This window comes from Tamandua tetradactyla, chromosome 20 (assembly GCF_023851605.1).
Source record: "Tamandua tetradactyla isolate mTamTet1 chromosome 20, mTamTet1.pri, whole genome shotgun sequence".
In the NCBI taxonomy this organism is placed as follows: domain Eukaryota; kingdom Metazoa; phylum Chordata; class Mammalia; order Pilosa; family Myrmecophagidae; genus Tamandua; species Tamandua tetradactyla.
The window spans coordinates 20,080,074-20,106,577 of NC_135346.1; the positions used below are offsets into that span (position 1 = coordinate 20,080,074).

Here is a 26,504-nt window from a genome sequence, read left to right on the forward strand (position 1 = left end):
ATTCCCCCAAGGGGGGTGCACCGTTCCTGGAAGTACTGCAATACCAGGTCGATGCCTGGAGTGGACAGAGCAAGTTCCTATTCCATCTCCCAATTCCAAAAATCCATTTAATATATTGTCCTCGGATAGAGGACGTATCAGATACTAAACTGATAAGAACAGATACTACACTTGATCTTAGCCAACAAAGGCTGAGAAGCTATGATAAAAGCTCTTTTAAGGAGTTTTATAACTGAGGTAGGAAAATATCATGCATGAAACATGTAGACAGACACAAGTTGAGAGCTTGTAGGGTCAATTTAAATTTTTTAGCCATAAATTAGACATAAAAACAAATATAGAAAACATAGAAATAAAAACTCACTAGTTTATATAAACTGTTTTTAGAGTTTTGTGATTTCATGATAGACTCTGAGTACCAATTAAAATGGATCTTCCTTTTGGCCTAATTCAGGAACCCTCACCTCTGAGTTGAGTAAGTTTGTCTAATTGCAGTCTTCCCTATAACGGCCATTGCAATTTTAGGTGGTGGTTGTTGAAATTTTGCCATTTGGTTAGTTACTCATAGCTTCCAGCCCCATAATTTTTAAACATGTAATATGCTGCAGGTGCCAGAGGGTGGATGTGTTAGTTAGATTCAGTTGTCAACTTGGCCAGGTGAGCATACCTAGTCTTGTTGCTGCGAACATAAGCCAATGGTGCGTGAACCTCATCTATTGCCGATTAAATCTGCAGTCAGCTAGGGGGCGTGTCTGCTGCAGTGAGTGACGTTTGACTTAATTGGCTGGTGCTTAAATGAGAGAGCGCAATGTAGCACAGCCTAAGCAGTTCGGCATTCCTCATCTCAGCACTTGTAGCTCAGCCCAGGCCTTTGGAGATGCAGAAAGTCACCCCGGGGAAAGTTGTTGGAACCCAGGGGCCTGGAGAGAAGACCAGCAGAGACCATCCTGTGCCTTCCACGTAAGAAAGAACCTCAGTGGAAAGTTAGCTGCCTTTCCTCTGAAGAACCAACAAAATAAATCCCCTTTTATTAAAAGCCAATCCATCTCTGGTGTGTTGCATTCTGGCAGCTAGCAAACTAGAACAGTGGAGAATCCGTTTTTTTAGAAATGAGGATCCCATGTTAACTTATGCACATGACTAAGATACCAGCAGTAGCAGAAATGAAACTGGATTGTATCAAAAGGCTAGGGACTGGAGGAACTGAGAGTGGGGACACAAATGGACATTTGGACACTGATGTTTATGGTGGCAGTGTTCGTGATTTGTAATGGATAGAGGTGGCCTAAGGGTACACTGACTGAGGAGTAGAAAGGGGAACTGTGGTGTATGGATACAGTGGACTACTGAGTAGCTGCAAGAAGGAATGAAGTTATGAGGCGTGAACCTGAGGGACAGTATGTTGAATGAAATGTCAAAAAAAAAAAGACAAAAATATTTTGCCTCACACGTATGGACTAATTACACAAACTTGGAGAATTGAAATCAAGAGCCTAGGGTATCAGATTAAGGCCTATTATAGAGGTTCCTAGATTGTAAACTCTTACAGCAGCCACATCTCTTCCAGAGTTGTAATTGTTATTTCTAAATTGTGAGATGCTGAGCTATTTGTGTATAACGTGGTTGTTCCCTAGAATTTTTGGTATTTGTGTGACACCTGAAATTCAGAGTTAGGGCTCTGATGCTATGAAAGTCAGCATTATTCCATACAGCAACTGTTTAAAAAGTTGAAAAAGTGATCAGACTTCAACTGGAGATATGAATGAACCTGATCTTAATAGGACTAAGGTAAATCAGAACACAAGGTAAAGGATGATATGGTTTGTATTTTAAAACTCAATTTCAGTGTAAGACCAAAGGAAGAGATGTTTATTTGGTGCAAAATTTATATTTTCTGTAGCACACTATCTAATTATAGTGTAGTAGTCATGTAGTCAGTTTGTTTGAACACCATAGTTACATGGAATCTTGAATAGGGAGTGAGAGCTTGTTGGTTTGTACAGGTTAGTGTGATGCCCCGATTCATCCCTGAGTAGTTAGGGCATAAAATAAAAAGTATTTGCGAAGTGCCCTTGGAGGACTGGGGGAAAAGGAGAAAATATTAAACGTTCCACCTGGGGAGTCTGTGATATTCTTGCAAGTATTGGGGACAACCAATTTAATAGGCTGAACTCTTGATCTTGGGGCTTACCCCTATGAAACTTATTCCTGCAGTGGAGAAGCTAAGCCTACTTGTAATTATGCCCAAGAGCCACCACCAGAGAACTCTTTTGTTGCTCAGATATGCCCTCTCTCTCTAAGCCAAGTAGGCAGGTGAAGTCACTGCTCTCCCCCCATGTGGGACATGACTGCCAGGGGTGTAAATCTCCCTAACAATGTGGGACTGACTCCCAGGGTTGAGCCTAGAACTGGCATCATGGGATTAAGAAAGCCTTCTTGATCAAAAAGGAGAAGAGAGAAATGAGGCAAAGTTTCAGTGGCTGAGAGATTTCAAATAGAGTCAAAGGTTATTCTGGAGTTATTCTTATGCATTCTATAGATATCCCTCTTTAGTTTTTAATATATTAGAATAACTAGAAGGAAATACCTGAAACTGATGAACTGTAATCCAGTAGACTTAATTCTTGAACATGATTGTATAACTGTATAGCTTTTACAGTGTGACTATGTGATTGTGAAAATCTTGTGACTGATATTCCCTTTATCAGTATGGACAGATGAGTAAAAAAGAAGAGCAAAAAAGTAAATACTTCAGGGGGTGAGAATAAGGGTTAGAAAAAAAAAGGGTAGATTGCAAAACTTGTGGTGAATGAGACAGAGGGGTAAAGGATATGGTATATATGGGATTCTTCTTTTTTCTTTTTATTTCTTTTTCTGGAGTAATGCAGATGTCCTAAAAATGATCATGGTGATGAATACACAACTATATGACAAGATTGTGAGCCATTAATTGTATGCTATGGATGGACTGGTACGTATAGATATCTCAGTAAAAATATTAAAAAAAAAAAATAAGGCTAGGAATTTGGGCTAAGAAATTGAGCCTTCTTGTCAGCAAGATTGATCCGAGAACCTTTTCAGCTAAAAGGTGTGGGATTGGCAAGCTCAAACACAAGGAGAGTGGAGCTCAAATTCGAGAGGCAGTCACTCTCCCACTCTTGGAAATGGTGAGGAAGACAGAATACGCTAACGGCTCTATAGTGCTTTTACCTCTCTTTCTCGTCTCGTGGGATCCCATCCTTTTTGCCAAAATTGACTAAAAAAAAAGCTTTTCATGAAATTTAGAATCTCAGAGCCTTATGGAGCAATTCATGAATCAGGCAGTATCCCATTCAGAAAGCAGAAGGAAGCTCACATAGAGCCAGTTGCTTTGTTCTGATTGGCTGACTGACAGTGTTACCATTTTACTTAGAGGGGTCTTACAAAGTGGGGTGCAGGTGTGTGCTTAGGAATGAGGAGGTTAGCTGGTGATAACGGATTGGCTGTCTTTGAATTTGGTTTTCTGGGCAAGCTGGGCATTTACAGGGAATAGAAACTAACTTAGGTTTTTTGTTTTGCTGATGTGGGGCTTAGCATGGGCACCTCCATGTTGGACCTACTAGATGTTTATTTTATTTTTTTAATTATTTATCAATCCTCTATAAGGCCAATCTAATTCTTAACGTCTCTCAGACCAGTTTCTGTTTCCTTGTGGCCCCGCTAACTTTGCTGGACCAAATGTTTGTTGATGCTGAAATGATAAACTACTGTTAGGGGTAGTTGAATTCTAAAGCAAGGGGTTTGGAAGAGGGTGCTTTATCCTGGTATTTCTCACACTTCATTTGTGTATACCTGCATGCTTTTTGTCTTATATGTATTCCATCTATACTATTAACTCATATTTTTCTTTAAATTAACCCACGTTAAAAAATCCTAAGATTTATTTAAAATGGAAACCATGGCATTAACTTAAATTGAAAACCACTATCACCTACTACAAATAGATGGTGAATACTAAAAGGCATAACTTTTTTTTTTGTTATCACAAAATTTTTATTTGTATCAACATTTGTAATCAAGCGGCATATTAAAACAAAGCCAAATGACTGTATACACGTAGACTGAAAATAACATATGGATTAAAAATCAATAAAAAGAAACTTTCTTGAACAATAGTCTTGCTACTGTTGAAATATTGTCAGAATGGTTCTCTGAGAAAAGATTTTTATCATTAAATTCATGCGTTGTAAAAGAAGGAAGATTGGCAACATGTAAAATGTTTGCTTTAAAACATTTCATTTTGTGTAATCTTGTACAATTTTTATAAAATATACCTCTCTTTCATATTATTTGAGGCCATTGTATGTTTTTAAATAAAAATTTCCAAGGTTCGTTTCCAGTATATAAAATTCAATTGATTTTGTATTAATAGTAGTATCCTGCAGCTTTGCTAAACTCCTTTAGTATTTCCTTTTTTTTAGATGAAGTTATGAGTTTATTTAAAAATTTTCAAGCCTCACAATGTATTATTTCTATCAAATGTGACTAAATGGATAAAGTTACATTTGTAACAGAAGATTCTAAATGCTAGATTTGTTCCTTAAATTTTTTTTTTTTGGAAACAAAACATTTTATTGTAGGGCTATACTTCCCAAAACATTTTTTTCTTTTTTGTGAAAAATAACATGTATACAAAAAAGCAATAAATTCCAAAGTACACTGCAACAATTGGTTGTAGAACAAATTTCAGAGTTTGGTATGTTACAATTCCACAATTTTAGATTTTTACTTCTAGCTGCACAAAGATACTGGAGACTAAAAGAAATATCAATATAGTGATTCAGCAGTCATACTCATTTGTTAAATCCTACCTTCTCTGTATAACTCCGTCATCAGGTTTGACCTTTCTCCCACTCTTTAGGAGTATTTGGGCTATGCCCATTCTAACTTTTTCACATTGGAAGGGGTTGTCGATAATATGGATGGGGACATGAAACTAGTGGATGTTCTGGAGAGGCTGGCCCCTCTGTACTTCAGGACTTAACTGGTCCACGGACCTATCTGGAGGTTGTAGGTTTCTGGAAAGCTACCCTAGTGCATGGAAGCTTTGTAGACTCTTTTTTTTTTTTAAGATTTAATTATTTATTTTTATTGATATATATTATATATTCAATACCATGTAATAATCCAAAGCGTACAATCAGTGGTTCACAGTATCATCATACAGCTGTGCATTTATCATCACAATGACTTTTTTGTGAAAAATAACAAATACAAAAAAACATTATATTTCAAAGCACATCACAACAATTAGTTGTAGGACAGATTTCAGAGTTTGGTGTGGGTTACAATTCCACGATTTTAGATTTTTACTTCTAGCTGCTGTAAGATACTGGAGACTAAAAGAAATGGCAATATTATGATTCAGCAATCATACTGTTTGTTAAACCCTACCTTCTGTGTATAACTCCACCATCACCTTTGATCTTTCTCCTACCCTTTAGGAAGAAAGTGCCCATTCTTATTTCATATTGGAAGGGGCTGTTGATAATATGGGATAGGGGGATGAAACTATTTGATGTTCTAGAGAGACTGGCCTCTCTGCATTTTTGGACTTATCTGGTTCAGGGACCCATCTGGAGGTTGTAGGTTTCTGGAATGTTTCCCTAGTGTATGGAACCTTTGTAGAATCTTATATGATGCCCCATGTGTTCTTTAGGATTGGCAGGAATGGTCTTGGTTGGGGGTTGGCAAGTTAGGGTAGGTAGCAATGTCTAACTGAAGCTTGCGTTAAGAGTGACCTCCAGAGTAGCAACTCTATTTAAACTCTCTCATCCACTGATAACCTTATTTGTTACACTTCTTTTCCCCCTTTTGGTCAGGATGGCATTGTTGAGCTCACAGTGCCAGGGCCAGACTCATCCCTGGGAATCATGTCCCACGCTGCCAGGGAAACTTTCACCCCTGGATGTCATGTCCCATGTAGGGGGGGCTGGGCAATGATTTCCCTTGCAGAGTTGGGCTTCGAGAGAGAGAGACCACATCTGAGCAAGAAAAGAGGTTCTCCAGAAGTAACTCTTAGGTATAGCTATAGGTAGGCTAAGCTTTTCCACTATATGCATAACCTTCACAAGAGCAAGCCTCAAGATAAGGGCTTGGCCTATTGATTTGGGTGTCCCTAATGTTTGACACAGTATCAGGTGTTTCCCCAGTGGTAAAGTTTAATAGTTCCATAATTTTTCTCCCATCCATCAAGGGACTTTGCCAATACTTTTTGATTATTTGTCTAATATTCTCTGGAATGTGTTCAGGTATTACATTAAATTATACAGGATTAAAGGCCCTTGTATTAGTTAGGGTTCTCTAGAGAAACAGAATCAACAGGGAACACTCGCAAATATAAAATTTATAAAAGTGTCTCAAGTGACCACTGGAATGCAGAGTCCAAAATCCGCAGAGTAGGCTGTGAAGCCGATGATTCTGATGGAGGGTCTGTACAAACTCCACAGGAGAGGCTCACCAGCTGAAACAGGAAGAACCTGTCTCTTCTGAATCTTCTTTATAAGGCTTTCAGTGATTAGATTAAGCATCACTCATTGCAGAAGGCACACCCCTTTGGCTGATTACAAATGGAATCAGCTGTGGATGCAGCTGACATGATCATGATTTAATTCTATGAAATGTCCTCATCGCAACAGACAAGCCAGCACTTGCCCAACCACCACTTGGCCAAGTTGACACATGAACCTGACCATGATATCCCTCTTTCTTTTTTTCTTTAAACAGTTTTATTCAAACACTATACAACCCATCCTGAATGTACAATCATTGGCTCCTGGTATAATTGTATACTTATACATTTACCACCACAATCTATATGAGAAATTCCCATTTCTTCCAAAAAGAAAGAAGTTCCATGTCTCCTCCCTGCTAACCCCCTATTATTGGCATTTAGGTTTGGTATAGAGTCTTTGTTACAATTAATGAAAGAATATTTCAGTGTTACTATTAACTATAAGCCTTAATTTGCATTAATTGTATTTTTTTCCGATGTACCATCTGTATTGATCAGTCTTCTCTAGGGGAACAGAACCAACAGGAGTTATCTATAAATATGAGATTTTACAAAAGTATTTCATGTAACTGTGGGATGCATGAGTCCAAATTCCATAAAGCAGGTCATGTACTGGCAGCAGTGATGAAGGTGTTTGATTAATTCCACAGGAGAGGCTGAAGTAGAGATGAAAGTTTCTCTTCTGACTGCAGAAATTGGGGGGGTACTTTTTACTAGATTGTTTCCATGGAGATGTGATTCCACCTGTTGCAGTGTGCTAAAGCTACCAGAATGCAATGTAAGGTAGATGGGTTGGGTTCTACAAAGATTCATAAAGTTGCAAGTTTATAGTTCTCAGGTCATGAAAATGTCCAAATTAAGGCACCAACAAGAGGATACCTTCTCGGAGGAAAGCAAGCATCTGGGTTCCTCTGGCACATGGGAAGGCACATGGTGATATCTGCTGAACCTCTTGGGTTGGTTTCAAAATGTCTCTCTTAGCTTTTGTGAATATTTTTGGCTTCTCCTGGGGGACTCTCCTTCTGCATCTCCATATGTCTGTCTCTCTCTGCTCTCTATCAGTTCTGAACTCTCTCTTCACAAGCTTTTTAAAGGACTCCAGTAAACTAGTCAAGACTCACCTTGAGTGGGCAGCATCACTTCTCATGAAAATAATCTAATCAAAAGATCCCACTCAAACATTAAATCATAAATAATGATTTATTAAATTCATACATACCATACCCCTTATCTCTCCCTTCACTGATCACCAGCATTTCAATCTACTAAATTTATTTTAACATTTGTTCCCCCTGTTATTTATTTATTTTTAATCCATGTTTTACTTGTCCATCAATAAGGTCGACAAAAGGAGCATCAGACACAAGACTCTCATAACCACACAGTCACACTGCAACAACCATATCATTGTACAATTATGTTCAAGAAACATGGCCACTGGAGCACAGCTCCACGTTTTCAGGCAGTTCCCTCCAGCCTCTCCATTACAACTTGACTAACAAGGTGATATCTATTTAATGCATAAGAATAACCTCCAGAATAACCTCTCAACTCTGTTTGGAATCTCTCAGCCACTAACACTTTATTTTGTCTCATTTTGTTCTTTCCCCTTTTGGTCAAGATTTTCTCAATCCCTTGATGCTGAGTTCCAGCTCATTCTAGGATTTCTGTCCCACGTTGCCAGGCAGGTCCACACCCCTGGGAGTCATGTCCCATGTTGAGAGGGGATGGGCAGTGAGTTTGCTTGCTGTGTGGGCTGAGAGGCCACATCTGAGCAACAGAAGAGGTTCCCTTGGGGATGACTCTTAGGCCTAATTTTAAGTAGGCTTAGCCTGTCCTTTGCAAGGCCTTCATTCTTATTCTGGGCTCCCTGCATTTGGGTTGTTTAAATGACCTATCCATATAGGTTGAATTAGATTATGTGCTACAGAAAATTTAGGTTCTGGACAAAATAAATCTTTCTTCCTTTGGTCTCAAAAAGTAGGTGAGGTGCTAAAATACAGACAATGTCTTCCTTACCCCTGTATTCTGAATTGCCTTAATCCTGACCTGATTGACTTTGTCCTTAACTCTCAATACCAGGTTATGCATATATAAAACAGCCTCTAAAATCCAGAAATAACAATTACAGTTCCAGACTAAATGTGACTGCTTAAGAGCTTACAGTCTAGGCCCCTGTTTTCTTATAAGTGTTTTCTAAAGGAGACCATACAATATTTGCTGTTTTATTTCTGGTTTATTTTGTCTCACCAAATGTCCCACAGGTTCATTCACAATGTTGCATGCTTCACAACTTCATTCCTTTTTTGTAGCAGCATAATATTAAAGCATATATACACACCATCACTCACCAATCTACTTCTCAGTGTATCCTTCAGTTACCTCCATTCATTGGGCATTGTGCTTAATGTCAAAAGTCAACAATCCGTCAACACTCAATTTCAGATAATTTCACTGTTCCCAAGAGAAAGATAACCAATAAACACACTGTCACCAAATAGAAAATCCAAACCTCCCTTAACTCTTGTTCCTTCCCCCATTATTTACCCTTGGTGTTGCTGTAGTAATGTTGATAATTTGCTGTTAAACATAGCCCATAGCATCCAGTAGCAGTTTTCCCCCTTTGCTCCTAATTTATACATTCTTTGTACAAGATTCGTACCTTTGCAGTAGTTCATGCAAGAACTTTTTTACATTTGTAGTTGTTGATCAGGGGGGCACATGGGTCTGTACATCCCCTTTCAATCATGTTCACCTTCAATGCGGTAATGTTAATAATTGACCCACCAGTGAACCACCTTCCCTTCTATTGTCTTACATTTAAGTTCAACCTTATTAGCTAACTGTTCACCCACCTCAAGCTTCTGTGTATCTCTTAAATTCCCTCTATTCTGTATTATAAGCCTCTGATTTTAACTTTACCATAATCATAAAAGTGGAATCATACAGTATCTCTCCTCTTGTATCTGGCTTATTACACTCAGCATTATGTCCTGCAGGCTCATCCATCTTGTCATGTTCTTCAGGATGTCATTTTGTCTTCCTGCTGCATAATATTCCATCGTGTGTGTGTGTGTACCATATTTTATTAATTAACTCGTCTGTTGATGGGCACTTGGATTATTTCCTTCTTTTGGTGATTGTGAATAATGCTATGAACATCAGTGTGCAAATATCTGTTTGTGTCACTGTACAATTAAAGTTGTTTGTCCATGTTCCCCAAATCATGCCATGTACCCCACTTGGGAAGATACTGCCTTCATCTAAATATATAACTCACTAATAGTGAGTTCTTCAGATGGCAGTAGATGGGTGATAGGGATGGTTCAGGGGTAGATAGGACCTCTTAAATCTCATCCTTCTCCTGAAACTCTGTGTGTAGCTGTATGATTCCATGAAGGCAACAGAGTGAAGAATCTGAAATAAGAACAGTGTGAAACCCCTGTGTCTATGAAGTTTGGTCAAAAGGAGGTCTGAGTGGTTGGCAAACTTTTATAGTGTATTAAATTCTATGTCCTTTGCCAGGGCCTTGGCTTCATTAATGCTGTTACTCTTTCTATGAGAATGTGCACCCAGAAAACTCTGATTTTTGTTCAAGGGGAATGTTAGTAGTACCCCAAACTAGTTTGGGCTACTGTCTTCCACATATGGAGTAGCTCTTTGTGGATGTTAGTAATCACAGAAATGGAAGTTGTCACTTAGCATTTGTTTTCTGTAACCATTATCCACGAAGCCTGTTTCTTTAAAAATCCTGTGGAAGTGGAGAAAGAGGAAAGGCAGGAAGAAGATGAGTTGCCCTGGGGTTGTATGGTTTCTTAGGGTGCTGCATGTGGTAAGCATGAGTGTTACATGCTAGTGTGAAGTGAAATTCACTGTTGTCCATTAAGAGCTGCCCTGCAGTACCGACAGAGCTGCTGATCCCTCAGAGGGTCAGGTGAGTGTACTTTAATGGTGGAGCAAAGCCACGGCTGGTCCCTATTCACCATGGACCAAGAGAGCTTAATTGCCTGCGCATTAAGCTGTAGGGGCCTCTTTCTAAGACATTAAGATTTCAGCTTTCCCACAAAGCCTAATCTAATGCCCTGTGAGGAGGTGGGCAGAGCCACTCTTTCAAGGGCTGTGCTGGTGGGGGACCTGGCCTGAGAAGTGGCCTTTTCAGGCCCATTGGGAGGGATGGACCTGTCTCTTTCTAGTATGTCCTCTCAATTTAGCAGGGGGTAAAGTTCATCTCTCTCTCTATGCCCTGACCTCTCCTTTCATTTCCCCAACTCACTTTTCTGTGTTAATAACCTTCTTCCCTTTTCCTTTCCTTTCTGTTAACTGCTGCCCTCCCTTTCAGTCCTCTCTCTTGCTGGGCCTCATTTTCTCTCCATTCTCACTTTGAGGGCTGGCTGTTTGAAGTTTTGGAGTTACAATGCTATCCTGTATGTGCCTGCAACTAGATGGAATTCAGAGTTCTCTAGCCTTTTTTTCTAAGGAGGAACTTACTTTCACTTCCCCACTGGCTTCAGAGAGTAGGGTTAGTGGGGTGCTGACCAAAGTGCCTGAGCTGAGTGGTCAGGTGGTACAGGGAATGTCCCACTCCCAGCAGTTGGGGGAGGGGATTTTGATCAGGATTTGCTGTCAGTGTCAGGAGCTGTCAGTTAAGAGGCGTAGGTCCATCCTTGGGTATTCCTCCTGGGCATACCCCTTCCAGAAGCTGAAGGCAGAGGAGAGTTCTGCATCGACACTGTCCTCTGGTTTCTGCAGAGTTTGTTTTGAGTAGATTGTGTTTCTTTCATCCTTTATTCTTTGCATGTATTTTTTTTTTTCCATTTAGGAAATTAAAGTCATAATGTGTCCTGTTTTGCAAAAGAGCTCTTTGTAAATAGCCACTTTGGACAGAATGACTAGTACTCAAGCAATATCTGATGGACACTAAGAGTAAAATAGTAGATAACATTTCCAATAGAGGGTAGGCCATTTTAATTGTTATAGATGTTTTCAGGTAGCAGTTATTATTATAATTATTTATTTTGCATTATCAAAATCAAAACAATATACAAACATAAACATTCTTAACATACAAACATTCCGTGTATGGTGTACAATCAGTGACTCACAGTATCATCCCATAGTCGTATATTCATCACCGTGATCATTTTTTAGAACCTTTGCATCACTCCAGGAAAATAAATTTAAAACAAAACCTCATACCCCTTACCCCTCCCTCTCATTGACTGCTAGTATTTCCATGTACCCAATTTATTTACCCATTATTCCCCCTATTATTTATTTATTTTTATCCATATTTTTTTACTCATCTGTCCATACCTGTATAAAAGGATAAAAGGAGTATCAGACACAGGGTTTTCACCATCACACAGTCACATTGTAAAAGTTTATCCTTATGCAGTCATCTTCAAGAATCAGGGCTAATGAAACACAGCTCAACAGTTTCAGGTATTTCCCTCCAACCACTCCAGTATACCATAAACGAAATGGGATATCTATATAATGTTTAAGAATAATCTCTAGAATAACCTCTTGATTCTGTTTGAAATCTCTCAGCCATTTCTCATTTCTCTCTTCTCCCTTTTGGTCAGGAAGGCTTTCTCAGTCCCTTGATGCCAGGTTCCGGCTCATCCTGGGAATTCTGTCCCATGTTGCCAGGGAGATTTATACTCCTGGGAGTTATGTCCCACGTAGGGGGAAGGGCAGTGAGTTCACCTGCCTGGTTGGCTTAGAAAGAGAGGCCATATCTGAGCAACCAAAATAGATTATCTAGGGTGGCCCTTAAGCCTGATTTAAAGTAGGTTTAGCCTGTCCTTTGCAGGAATAAGTTTCATTGGGGTGAACCCCAAAATTGAGGGCTCAGCCTATTGATTTGGTTGTCCCCACTACCTGAAAGAATATCAGGAATTTTCCAAATGGGGAAGTTGAATATTTCCTCCTTTCTCCCCAGTCCCCCAAGGAGACTTTGCAAATAAAAAATTATAAGCCTGCCTTTGAACCTCTTTATCCCCCTAGGCTAGGACTTCCAGAGATAGATGATCTTCTGTTCTTTCTTGCCTTTCATATGCAGTTTGAGTCCTTGTTCAGTGAAGGGTCCCATTTGTGAGCTTTGTGTCATTCTATACCCCGCAAAGAGTCTATTCCAAAGCCCCAAACCAAAAAATTTGATACAAAAGACTAATTTATTTTTTAATATATTGACTATATTGAGGGCCGCACAGGGTGTGGTAGAACTAGCTAAGAAACGAAAGTTTGTAATGAGGTAGGAAACAGCTAATAAGATTTAGGAGGTTGTCATTAGAATTAATGTTTAGACAATAGTGGAGTAACTGTGCAGGTTGTCTCCTTCTAGCCTGCCCCTTAAAGAACAGCAACTAAAGAAATTGTAGCACACAGCAAAATGAATTAGAAAAAGTAAGCAAGTCATAAAAACAAAGATCTTGTCCATGTTATACTATCAGGGGTCTCTTGGTGTTTTGTTACTGGGAGCACCACTGCATCTTCAAAGAAGTAAATGCCTTTTGTTGCTGTTTCTCTTAGGGTTCTCATGTAAAGTTAGTTGTCTGTGTCACGAGTGCTCTTCCTAGGTGAAGGCATACAGTTCTGGAATGCCTGTTCTTGTAACTTTGGCTTTGAGGCTTGAATTTGAGACTTTCATATGTCTGTCTGTCATGACTCTCCTGATTGGGGACATTTGAGCCTCTATTTGTGCATACTGGTTTCAGCAGAATTGTGTATATCTTTTTTTTTAAAAAACAATTTTTGTTGTAAAATATAACTTATATACAAAGCAAAGAAAGAAAAAAGCAATTTTCAAAGCACAGTTCAACAAGTAGTTACAGAACAGATCCCACAATTTGTCATGGGATATTGTTCCACCATCTCAGCTTTTTCCTTCTAGTTGCTCTTAAAACACTGGAGGCTAGATGAAATATTAATATAGTGATTCAGCAGTCATACTTGTTTGCCAAATCCTATTCTCTCTGTTATACCTGCTCCTTCTCCCCTGCTCCCTCTCCCAGTCCGTAGGGATCCCTGGGCGATGCCAGTTCTGACATTTCATGTTAAGAAGGGGTGTCCACACTAAAGGATAATGGGATATAATTAATTGATAATCTTGGATAGGCTGGTCCCTCTGGGTTTCAGGATTTATCTGACCTAGGAACCCCTTGGGAATTACAGGTTCCAGGAAAGCAAACTTAGTGCACAAAACCTTTACAAGAGTCTCAGTTCTACCAGTGGAATTTCAAAGAGAGTTATTGCTAAGCACAAAGGAGGAGATCAGATGGCCAGTTTGCCTAAAAATCTGTCTCCACTAACTGTAATAACTCTGTAGTTTTATAGTATTAAAAGAAAGGCAGGTTTTAGAATAATGAGCACAATGGCTTGAAGTTGGTGATGAGATAAGAGGTCTAATTATTGAGCTTGTGCAGATTAATTACATGCTTAGACACAGAACATATGTAAGAAATTGGTGGCCTTAATATGATGATGATGGGTGTGATTTTTAGTATTATAATGATATATAGGTCAATTGTAGGTTAAAGTTTAAGCTACTGTGCATGTTAAGCAGGCCAATTTTGGTTAGATCCTGATCTGTCTAATGGGTGGTTCAGGGCTTGTTATTGGACAAAGGTGGTGGATTCTTTTGTCGGATGAACTCAGTGACCGATTCCTAAGACACCTGGGTTTCAAAGAGAGAAAAAATTTATTTTAGGCACATAGCAGGAGAGCAAATAGCCTAGCAGCCCAAAATCTGTCTCCCCAAATTGCAGTAATTTTGATAGTTTTATTAGAGAAGAAGATGGGTAGTGTTTAGGATGATAATGAGCACAGTGGCCTCAGATGATGTAATTGCAGGTAATCTAATTCTTGAACATGTGCAGATTGATTTACATGCTTAGTCACAGAATTCTGTAAGAAAATGGCAGAATGAGGTATAGGTGACTTGTGGGTTAAAGTCCAAGCTACTGCACATCAGGTGGGCCCATTTTGGTTAAATCCAGTGTTAGTTATCAAGATAACTTTGAAATTTGGGTGGGTTAGTTCTGGGCTGGCCCAAGACCCTTCATTGATAAACATTAGGGGCTGTCTTTAGTGATTACAGGACTCTAAAGTTGAAAAACTGAATAATAGAACAAATGAAAGTTAGTCACAAGGTTTTTACAATCACAGGGGCAGAAGATAAAGACTATAAAATTATTATCAGAGAGCTTGGCAACTGGATTGCAGTTTGGAGATTTCAGGTGTTTCCCTTTATTTACTTCGAATACCAAAACGCCAAAAGGAATATCTATATAATGACTCAGTAAGTAAAATCATCTCTTAAATCCTGATTTCTCGGTTACAGGCTGACTGAAAGCCCTTCATTAATAAATGTTAGGGGCTGTCTTTAGTGATTATAAGATTCTAAAGTTGGTAAGTCACAAGGTTTTTACAATCACAAGATTAAGGCTACACGATAATACAGTCATTACCAGAGATCAAGGCAGTTGGGTTACAATTCAGAAATTTCAGATATTTCCATCTGTCTATTCTAATATACCAGAAAGTAAAAAGGGATTTCTATATAATGATTCAGTAGTCATAATCATCCCCTAAATCCTAACTTCTCCCTTACAATATGATCTGTTTATTAAGACCCTATTATGCCCTGCCAATCAGGGAGTTTAAAAAAAAAAAAGAAAACAAAACCTAGCTATGGACTTTAAAATAAGATCTGTTGTCATATTTTTAAACATTAAAGGCAGTCTTATAAGTTACCAAGAAGGATATTTAATGATAGAAGTTGAAGTATAGTAAAGAACTTTGCTAATCTGTGTCCCTGTCTCTTCGGAGGTAATGTCTATATCCTTGGAATTTCCAATGATAGTGACAAAAGGAATGGGTTCTCTGCCTGATGTGCATAATAGCCAATCAATGACAGCAGTGTTTCAAAGAGACAAAGAGTTTAATGCTGTGCAAGAAGCAGGGAATCAGATGGCCTAGGGCCCAAAAATCTGTCTCCCCAGTCTAAGGAGTTCAGGGTTTTTATGGATTCAAATAAGAGGGGAAGGAGTTCTTAACACAGGGTAAGTACACACAGGGCTAAGAATAGGCTATAATAATTACAACAGAAAGTATAAAGAAGGCTGAGACCAGGCTACAATAACCATTATAATAGAAAGTATGAGCAGGGCTGAGATTAGGCCACTACAACCATTACAATAATATATAGATAAGGGTGAGACTAGTTGAGTTTCAGTAATTTTAGGCATTAACTCCTGCCTATTCTACAATATGGAAAGAAAAACATCTATATAATAATTCACTAATAGTCATTTGTTAGTTCTTACAATTGAAGTGTCTTTGGTCATGCATGGTGGGCCCTAGACCATACCTGATTGTCTTGGCAGAAAGATGAACCACATATTAGGGAGTTGGGGCTTTGAACCTTGTCCCAGCAGCCTGACCTCTAGATTAGAGGAAGGGGACTAGAGATTTAGTTCAGATACATGGACATTGATTCAATCACGCTTATATAAAAAAAAAACCCTAAAAACTCTGGAGTGATTCCATGATGACAGTATGCACTGAGATGCCAAGAGGGTGATGTGTTCTTATTCCAAGTGGAGAGGACATGGAAATTTTGCTTCCTGAGGTCTTCCCAGTCCTCATCCTACATGTATTTCATTTGCATTCTTTTCCCTATATTAAATCTAATTGTAAGTATAGTTCTTTATTAGTCTTTCAGGTGAGTTATTGAACCTGACAGTGTGGGTGGAACCTCTGAATTTGTAGCCACTTGGTTAAAAGTGAGGATGCCCTGGGAACCCCTGAACTTGCAGCTGTGTATCTGAATTGAGGACAATGAGGGCAGAAGTGAACTCTCTCTATAGTAGTGGAGGAATGTACCCTTAAGCCATGGAATGTACCCTTAAGCCGTGGAGTTTGGCCTAATTCCAGGAATAGTCTGAATTGTATTATAGTTGTTGTCAAAAGTTAATGAAGCAATGATTTTTTTTTAATTTAAAAATTGTTTTTAAACATAACGTAGAAAAATGAACATTCTTACCATATGACCATTCCATTCTTGGTATATAATCACTAACTCACAATTTCATCACATAGTTGTATATTCATCACCATGATCATTTCTTAGAACATTTGCATCAATTCAGAAAAAAAGAAAAAGAAAAAAGATAAAAACCTCATACATACCATACCCCTTACCCCTCCCTCTCATTGATTGCTAATATTTCCATCTACCCAATGTATTTTAGCCTTTGTTTCCTCTGTTTTTTTTCTATACCCCTTATCACTCCCTTTTATTGGTCACTAGCATTTCAATCTACTAAATTTATTTTAACATTTGTTCCCCCTGTTATTTATTTATTTTTAGTCCCTGTATTTTACTCATCTGTCCATACAGTAGATAAAAGGAGCATCAGACACAAGGTTTTCACAATCACACAGCCACATTGTGAAAGCTATATCATTCTACAATCGTCTTCAAGAAACATGGCTATTGGAACACAGCTCTGCAGTTTCAGGCACTTCTCTCCAGCTTCTCCAATATACCTTAACTAAAAAGGTGATATCTATATAACATGTAAGAATAACCTCCAGGATAACCTCTTGACTCTGTTTGGAATCTCTCAGCCATTGACACTTTATTTCGTCTCATTTCTCTCTTCCCCCTTTTAGTCTAGAAGGTTTTCTCAATCCCTTGATGCTGAGTCACAGCTCATTCTAGGATTTCTGTCCCAGGTTGACAGGAAGGTTTACACCCCTGGGAGTCATGTCCCACTTAGAGAGGGGAGGAGGGCAGTGAGTTTGCTTGCATGTTGGCTGAGAGAGAGAGAGAGACCACATACCTGAGAAACAAAAGAGGTTCTCTTGGGGGTGACTGTTAGGCCTGATTTTAAGTAGGTTTAGTCTATCCTTTGCGGGGATAAGTGTCACAGGGGCAAACTCCAAGATTGAGGGCTTGGTCTGTTGCTTTGGTTGTCCCCACTGATTGTGATAATATCAGGAATTCTCCACATGGGGGAGTTGAATGTTCCCACTTTCTTGCCATTCCCCCAAGGGAACTTTGCAAATACTTTTCTATTTTTTCTGTTCATTGTTCAGATCACTCTGGGATTTATCTGGACATTACTCTGGGCAAACCTATAAACTCTCATGCCCTACTCAAGGTTCCATGTACTTATGGTGTTCAGTAAAACCGTCCACATAAGTTATATTAGGAAATGCACTAGTCAAATTATAAATTTTGTGCCAAATAAACATTTTTTGAAGTAGTGATTTTTGTAGGTTGTTTCTCCTTCCTTCCTTTTCTCTTTTTTTTTTTTTGGCAGGGTGTGGTAGAACATTATAAGTAGTATCAGTGATTTTTCTCCTTCTAAATGTCTAGGTGTAGAATTATCGGGCTAAAGGAAATTAACAATTTTAAGAGTTTTGTGTACAAAGATGGCTTCAATATACGGTACCATCTACCATTGATTCCCTTTTATCACACCTTGGCCAACATGGAGTGTGATGGTTAAAAAACAAACAAACAAACAAAAACCTTTGCTACTTTGTAATTTGTAGGTTGCAAATGGAAGATTGCTTTGATTTTCATTTTTTCTAATTAATTTAAGGGAAATACAGCATCTGGATCATACCAGATCATTTGGGCATTTACAGTCTTAGAGATGAGTGACATTCCAGCTCTGACATTTGTGGATCTGGCTGATGATGACCCTTTGTGATGTCTGACTACTCCAAGCCAACCCAAAGAGATGGGGTAGCAGTTAGTGGGAAATTTTAAATAGAGGCTTCTAAGCAAGTTCAAAACTTAGCTTTGGTGGTTGGCTTCAGAGATCTCTTTGATATCCTTTCCTCTCATTATCAACCCCCATCTTATCTTTTCATACCTGGCCTTAGCTAATGACTCCAGATTGGCTACTGTGGCCTCCAGGTTGCACATAGGAAAGGTCTTTCACATTTCTCTCATGCATGGCTACCTTCTCTGCCTCCTTATCACCTCTCACGAGTGTCATCCTCAGCTTATTTAGAGCAGGTGCCTGTCTGAGCTTTCTTTTGGGGCTGGCTCTGAAGGACTTCCAAGAGCTACCTCACTGACTAGAACTGGGAATTTTCTCTTTGCCTCTACAACACATATTTTTCCTACATGAAAGAAGTGAGACAGGCTGGCAAAAACATCCATGATGATGACAGATAAAGAAACTGGTGTGGAAAGGTAAAGTAACTTTCTTGTCATGCAACTAAGTGACAGAGCTGAACATTTTTAATGTAGTTTTTTAAAACATGAACATTTGAAATGCACATAGTGTTATTAAAGAGAATATAGTGAACCTCCCTGTACACATCACCCATAAGAGAATTTAAACTCATATTTGTCACACACCAGAGCTTTATATCCTTCACTATTAGGAATCAGTTTGTATCTAAATTGTACTACCAAAGCACTTAGATAAAAAATATGTCCCATCACATGATTTGTAGTAATTTTCTTTGTTTTTCAAATTGACACCCACACCTTATTTCATGTTAACCAGTGGGTCACTGGTTATATAATTAATGAATAAGCAGAGTGAGCAGTTAAAGCCATATTAAAGTTAACTTATTTTTATTTAAGAAGTACATGCATGTAATTTAAAAAGTCAAAGATGGTACTACGAGAAAAACAGTTGTTCCCTGACCCAAACTTCTCTGCTCCAGGATAGTTCCTCATAGGCAACCAAAGTCAGTTTTTCTAACCATGTCTTTAGCTATTTGCCTTCATAATTCCAAATGATATACTTCAGTTACTATTTCTTGAGTCATCAGTTTATTATCTCCTGCTTTCAGCTGTAGCGCTTTTATAGCATCGCCTCTTCTTCTCATTTCTCCAATATAGTTTAAACATTTTTTTTTGCTTTCAGTATTTTACACCATTGTGTTTATGAAATTACTGCTGAGCTTTGTAACATATTTACATTTCTTGTACATGTTTTTATGTTCACTGGAATTGATAATTGCCTTTTTTCCCCATTTGCTTAGATTTTTTTGTTTTATTTGAATTCATCAATATAACCTTGCTGCTCTCTCCTATTCCTATATGCCAGAAGCACCCATTTTCCATGCTTTTAGTAGTTTCTTTTTTTCCATATTTCTGAATAATATGATTATATATCATCTACTTCTTAGACATTATCTGTTGACTTCTTGCTATGGAAAATGAGGATTTAGCTCTTTCAATCTTCTACCTTACATCCCCTTCTTCCTTAATCCTCATATAGTCATTTTTTGGTTAGATCAATAGAACTTTTGTGTAGATTCAGTATTTAACATTTATGTAGTCATAATGTATTCACACTGACCCATTTAATAGTATACTGTGATTATAATACCTTTCTTATGTAAAAGCTCCCCAATTAATTTTTTTTTATTTGTTTGCATAGTTCTTTATGTACCTATCATCAGTTCTTGGAGACTCTCCCATAAAGTTGTAAAACCTCTCATAATTCTCCTTTCCACATGTCATGGGTACCAGGTAATCTTCTACCCCCTCTTCCCATACATTATTCTCTTTAGAGCTCTCAGTCTACTTGCCCAGGTCTGAGTTTTTTGTTTACAGACTGCTATGACGCTGTCAGTTTGGCATTTCCCTTCTTTTTTCCCTTTTCCTTGATCCTGGGAATTTTCTTTCCTTTATGGTTGGAGCCCTTTCATCTTTTAAGATGTCTTTATTTTATCTTCATACTAAAAGATGAAATCTTTCACTCAGAATTTTGAAGGCATTGTTCTGTGATGTCAAATTTCAAGTGTTGGTGGCTGAAGTTTCTGAACATTGCTGTAATCAGTGCTTTTTCCTCTTTGCAACCTTTTAAGTAATTTTTGCTTTGCTTCTGAAATTTCACAAAGAGGTTCTTTAACGTGGGTCATTTTATTTGTTGGGATGAGCTTTTCAGTGGGGAAGCTAAAACTTTCATTTATGGGGCACTTTTTAAATTATTGCTTTCTCTCTATAGTTTTTCCTCTACCCCCACCTGAAACTCTTCTTAAACTGGACATGAATCTCCTGGATTTAGCCTCTTATTTTGGGGGTGGGGTGGGGTCTTTGCTCTTCTCATATTTTTTGTGTGTTTGTGTTCTCTACTTTCTGGAAGATTTACTTTACCCCTCTGCCTTTTTTTTTTTGTGGTTACTTGTTGACAATTTCTTTCTTTCTTTTTTTTTTGTGGAGGGTGGGGGTGCATGGGCCAGGAATTCTACCCGAGTTTCTCACGTGACCGCTGAGGGTTCTACACTGAACTCACAATTTACTTCTTTTTTTTTTTTTAATTTTTTAATTTTTTTTAAAAATTCAAAAACAAAAAAGGCAAAGATTCTTAATTTATGATCATTCACTTTACCTCTAACTTTTAAACTAAATTTTTAATTTAATTGTATGTGTATGTTAGTGTGCATATCTGTTTCTCTCTATATAGATAGCTGGGCCAAAATATAAAATTGTATCTAAGCTTTTAGAGGGTACACAGTAGTAGAATGCCTGTTGTCCATGCAGGAGACCCAAGTTTGATTCCTGGACCATGCACTCCCCCACCCCCCACCCCCAAAAATGGTTGAAATGGCAAAATTGTATCTAAGCTTTAGTTTTTAATTCATCAGATGGCCTTGGTAATATCTATTTCCTGGGTTTCTTGAAAGGATTACATGAGATAATAAAAAAAGAACACATAGCACATAGTGGTTATTCAGCAGATGATTTCTTCCCCTATTAGCCAAATGAGAAGTGTCAGAAAAGTCAAGTACCATCTTTCTTTCATCCTTTGCTGATGCAGATTATAAGAAGGTGTTAGAGGTGTGGGTTCACATCTCTTGACATCACTCCCCTGACAATAGGGAAATGCTTAGTGGGAAAATAAACTAGTCATGTTTATTTGTAGAGTGAGTACCACTACTGTAAAACTCCTGCTCTCTCTCAAACATCTCATTTATTTCTCACTTTGGCTGATGGAGTGACATTTGTGTGTTCATTTTAGAGTACTTTTACTATCATCTTTTTAATTCCAAGAGCTGCTGATTGTTCTCTGTTCCTTTTTTTAGCATTTACTTGTTTCATGGCTCCATTATCTTCTAGGTTTTTACTTTTTTCATTTACTTTGCCTTTGTTACTGCTGAGCTGTTTTTCCTTTTCCATGTTTTTATATTTTGGCCTTTTTTTTCTGTGTGCTAGAGGCTTTAACAATCCTTGTCAATGCATTCATTTATGTATGAGGCAAAGTCAATTAGAAGTTCTCTGTACGTTGAGAGGGCTTGACAACTCTGGGCTTTACTTTGGATTGGCTGGAATTATTTCTTTGGAGCCCCTCACGTATTAGCATGTGTAGTCTCCTCCTCCCCCCATTGAGATTGTTCACTATTTCCAGAGAAAAATTCTCCAATATATACTGCCTACAGGATTAATGTCAGTCTATCAGTTATCTTGTAATTACAGATAATATTATTTTTCTTTCTTGCATCTCTGCAATGAGGTTTTCTATAGTATTTCCATAGACCACTTTCCCCAACAGTAGTTTCTGCTCTTCTCATTGTATGGTTGAATTACTGTATGGTTGAAAGACTGCTAATCCTGTGACTTTGAGCATGTCTTACATGCTGTCATAGAGTAACAGTGTGCAGTACAATCCCTTAATGGATCTTGGCTGCTGCACTGCTTTAGGTGCCCCTTTTGGAACTTTGATTTGTCTTGAATGTCACGTTTTCTGCTTACATTAAAAAAATAATTTTTGATTGTGGCAAAATATACTTAATATAAAAATCATTTAAATCATTTTAAGTGGATAATTCTTTGACAATAAGTATATTCACAAACTGGGTAACTTTAATCACTGTCTGTTTCCAGACAGTTTATCATCCTAAACCAAAGCTCGTACTCATTTAGCAAAACTCCCCCATTCCACCTCTTCCCAAACCCCTAGTACTACTGTATTTTTTGTGTGTGTATTTGTCATCATGGTCATTTCTTAGAACATTTGCATCAATTCAGAAAAAGAAATAAAAAGAAAACAGAAAAAATTCATGCATACCATACCCCTTACCCCGCCTTTTCATTGATCACTAACATTTCAATCTACCTAGAAACTAGTATTCTGCTTTCTGTCTCTGTGAATTTGCTTAATCTAAATATTTCATATGTGAGAAATCATGCGATATTTATCTGGCTTATTTCACTTAACATAATGTCTTCCAGCTTTATTCGTGTTGTAGCATGTACTAGCGCTTCACTTCTTTTTTACAGCTGAATAGTATCCGTTGTATGGATATATGCCACATTATGTCTGTCCATTCTTCCTGTTTGGTAGACACTTGGATTGCTTCCACCTTTTGGCTATTGTGATGAACCGTGATCTACAAATATCTGTCCAAGTCCCTGATTTCAGTCCTTTTGGATATATATCTTAGAGTGAAATTGCTAGGTCCCGTGGTGATTCGATGTTTAACTTTCTGAGGAACCACCAAACTGTTTTCCGTGGTGGCTCCATTACAAAATTTCCCATCAACAATGTACAGATTTTCCTGTTTTTCTGCATCATCTCCGAAACTTATTATTTTCTTTTTTTTTTTAATTTTGTTTTTAGTAATTGCTATCTTAGTGGGTTTGAAGTTGGGTTGTCTTTTTATTGTTAAGTTGTAGGATTTATTTTTTACACATTTGCCTGTTAATCCATCCATATAAGAGGTCAAAAAACAAATGCAAACCAAAAGTACAATTACATAAGATTTTATGTGTGTAGTTATGTTTTTCAGTGAACTTTATTTCTTAGGACTTTGTGTTACTGTCTGGTATCCTTTTGTTTCAGCTTAAAGGACCCCATTAGCATTTTTTATAGGGCAAGTCTTTTAGTAATGAATTTTTCCAACTTTTGTTTATCTGTAAATTTTAATTTTCTTTATTTTTGAAAGATTTTTTTCATTGATTATTTTATTCATTCATTTACTTATTCACATTTATTGAACTCTTACTTTACTGTAAAAAGGGCTTGCAAAGTTTTAAGTAAGCGACAGTCCATGCCCTCAAGCAATTTGCAGTCAAGGAGGGGCACAAGAGAAATACCCCAACTTCTAATCAGTTAGATACTTAAGATAATGAGGGACAAATAATGAGTTCTGGGGATTCTCAGGATGGAAAGTCAAGGGAGAGCGCAAGAGTCAGAGTTAAGTAGTACAGGATGTGTTGGGTTTCAGTAGGGGGAAGCGAGAAAGTTGTTTCAGGCAGTCACATATACCAAGAAATAGAGGGGTAAATTACACAGTATGATTGGGAAATGTTGATGAACCTGATTGGCTCATAATATTATTACATAGTTGTATATTCATCACCATGATCATTTCTTAGAACATTTGCATCACTCCAGAAAAAGAAAGAAAAAGAAAAAACTCATACATACCATACCCCTTACCCCTCCCTCTCACTGACTGCTAGTATTTCCATCTACCTAATATATTTTAACCTTTGTTCCCCCTATTTTTTTCTATACCCCTTACCACTCCATTTCATTGATCACTAGTATTTTATTCTACTAAATTTATTTTAGCATTTGTTCCCCCTATTATTTATTTATTTTTAATCCATATGTTTTACTTATCTGTCCATACCATAGATAAAAGGAGCATTAGACACGTGGTTTTCACAATCATGCAGTCATATTGCAAAATCTGTATCATTATACAATCATCTTCAAGAAGCATGGCTACTGGAACACAGCTGTACAGTTTCAGGCACTTCCCTCTAGCCTCTCTAGTACACCTTAAACTAAAATGGGGATATCTGTATAATATGTAAGAATAACCTCCAGAATGACCTCTCAACTCTGTTTGAAATCTCTTAGCCACTGACACTTTATTTTGTCTCATTTCTGTCTTCCCCCTTTTGGTCAAGAAGCTTTTCTCAATCTCTTGATGCTGAGTCCCAGCTCATTCTAGGATTTCTGTCTCACGTTGCCAGGGAGGTTCACACTCCTGGGAGTCGTGAGTCATGTGCCACGTAGAGGGAGGGAGGGCAATGAGATCATTTTTCGTGTTGTCTAAGAGAGAGATATAGGCCACATCTAAGCAACAAACAAGGTTCTCTAGGGGTGACTCTTAGACCTAATTTTTTTTTAAATTTTTATTTATTTATTTTTTAAACATTTTTTATTAATTAAAAAAATTACAAGAAACACAAACATTCCCAACACATACACTCAGCAGTTCACAATATCATCACATAGTTGCGTATTCATCATTATGATCATTTCCAAGAACATTAGCCTCAATTCAGAAAAAGAAATAAAAAGACAACAGAAAAATATAACAAACAGAAAAAAAAATTTTACATGCCATGCCCCTTACTGATCCCTTTCATTGATCACTAGCATTTCAAACTAAATCTATTTTAACATTTGTTACCCCTATTATTTATTTTTATTCTATATGTTCCTCTCATCTATTGACAAGGTAGATAAAAGGAGCATCAGACACAAGGTTTTCACAATCACACAGTCACATTGTGAAAGCTATATCATTATACAGTCATCATCAAGAAACATGGCTACTGAAACACAGCTCTACATTTTCAGGCAGTTCTCTCCAGCCTCTCCATTACATCTTGGATAAAAAGGTGATATCTACTTAATGCATAAGAATAACCTCCAGGATAGCCTCTCGACTCTGTTTGAAATCTCTCAGCCATTGACACTTTGTCTCATTTCACTCTTCCCCCTTTTGGTCGAGAAGGTTTTCTTAATCCCTTGACGCTGGGTCTTAGCTCATTCTAGAGTTTTTCTCAATCCCTTGATGTTAAATCTCAGCTCATTCTGGGATTTCTGTCCCACGCTGCCAGGAAGATCCACACCCCTGGTAGTCATGTCCCACGTAGACAGGGGGAGGGTGGTCAGTCTGCTTGTGTTGGCTGGAGAGAGAGGCCACATCTTAGCAACAAAAGAGGTTCTCTTGGGGGTGACTCTTAGGCTTAATTTTTAGTAGGCTTGACCTATCCCCTGTGGGGTTAAGGCCTAATTTTAAGTAGGCTTAGCCTATCCTTTGCGGGGATAAGCCCCACATGAAGAAACCACAAGATTGAGGGTTCAGCCTATTGATTTGGTTGATCCCCCTGCCTGCGAGAATATCAGGAATTCTCCAAATGCAGAAGTTGAATTTTCTTCCTTTCTCACCATTCCCCCAGTGGGACCCTGCAAACACTTCTTTATTCATTGTTCAAATCTTTCTGGGATGTGTTGGGGCACCAAACTGGAGAAATCCACAAAATCTCATGTCCTGTGCACTTATGGTGTTCAATTAACCTGTTCATGCAAGTCACATCAGGAAATGCACTAGTCAAAATATAAATTTTGTGCCAAATGAACATTTTTTGCTTTAGTCTCACACAGAGTTTGAAGTTTTAAAATATGAATGACCATCTGTTTTTTTTATTAATTAAAAAAAAATTAACTAACACAACATTTAGAAATCATTCCATTCTACATATGCAATCAGTAATTCTTATATCATCACATAGATGTATTATCATCATTTCTTAGTACATTTGCATCGATTTAGAAAAAGAAATAGCAAGACAACAGAAAAAGAAATAAAATGATAATATAGAGAAAAAAATAAAAATAAAAAATATAAAAAAATATATAGCTCAGATGAAGCTTCATTCAGTGTTTTAACATAATTACATTACAATTAGGTAGTATTGTGCTGTCCATTTCTGAGTTTTTGTATCCAGTCCTGTTGTACAGTCTGTATCCCTTCAGCTCCAATTACCCATTATCTTACCCTATTTCTAACTCCTGATGGTCTCTGTTACCAATGACATATTCCAAGTTTATTCTCTAATGTCGGTTCACATCAATGGGACCATACAGTATTTGTCCTTTAGTTTTTGGCTAGTCTCACTCAGCATAATGTTCTGTAGGTCCATCCATGTTATTACATG

General features: G+C 37.8%; 1 protein-coding gene and 1 non-coding gene across 2 annotated transcripts in view; one reads left to right on the forward strand and one right to left on the reverse strand.

The window, feature by feature from the left end:
- CYSTM1 (cysteine rich transmembrane module containing 1) overlaps window positions 1-26,504 on the forward strand; it is a 75,898-nt gene that overhangs the window by 12,000 nt on the left and 37,394 nt on the right. The gene's annotated exons all lie outside the window — the stretch shown is intronic.
- On the reverse strand, window positions 11-203 carry LOC143665071 (U2 spliceosomal RNA). The gene has a single exon (XR_013166746.1). It is a non-coding gene; the product is annotated as a U2 spliceosomal RNA (small nuclear RNA).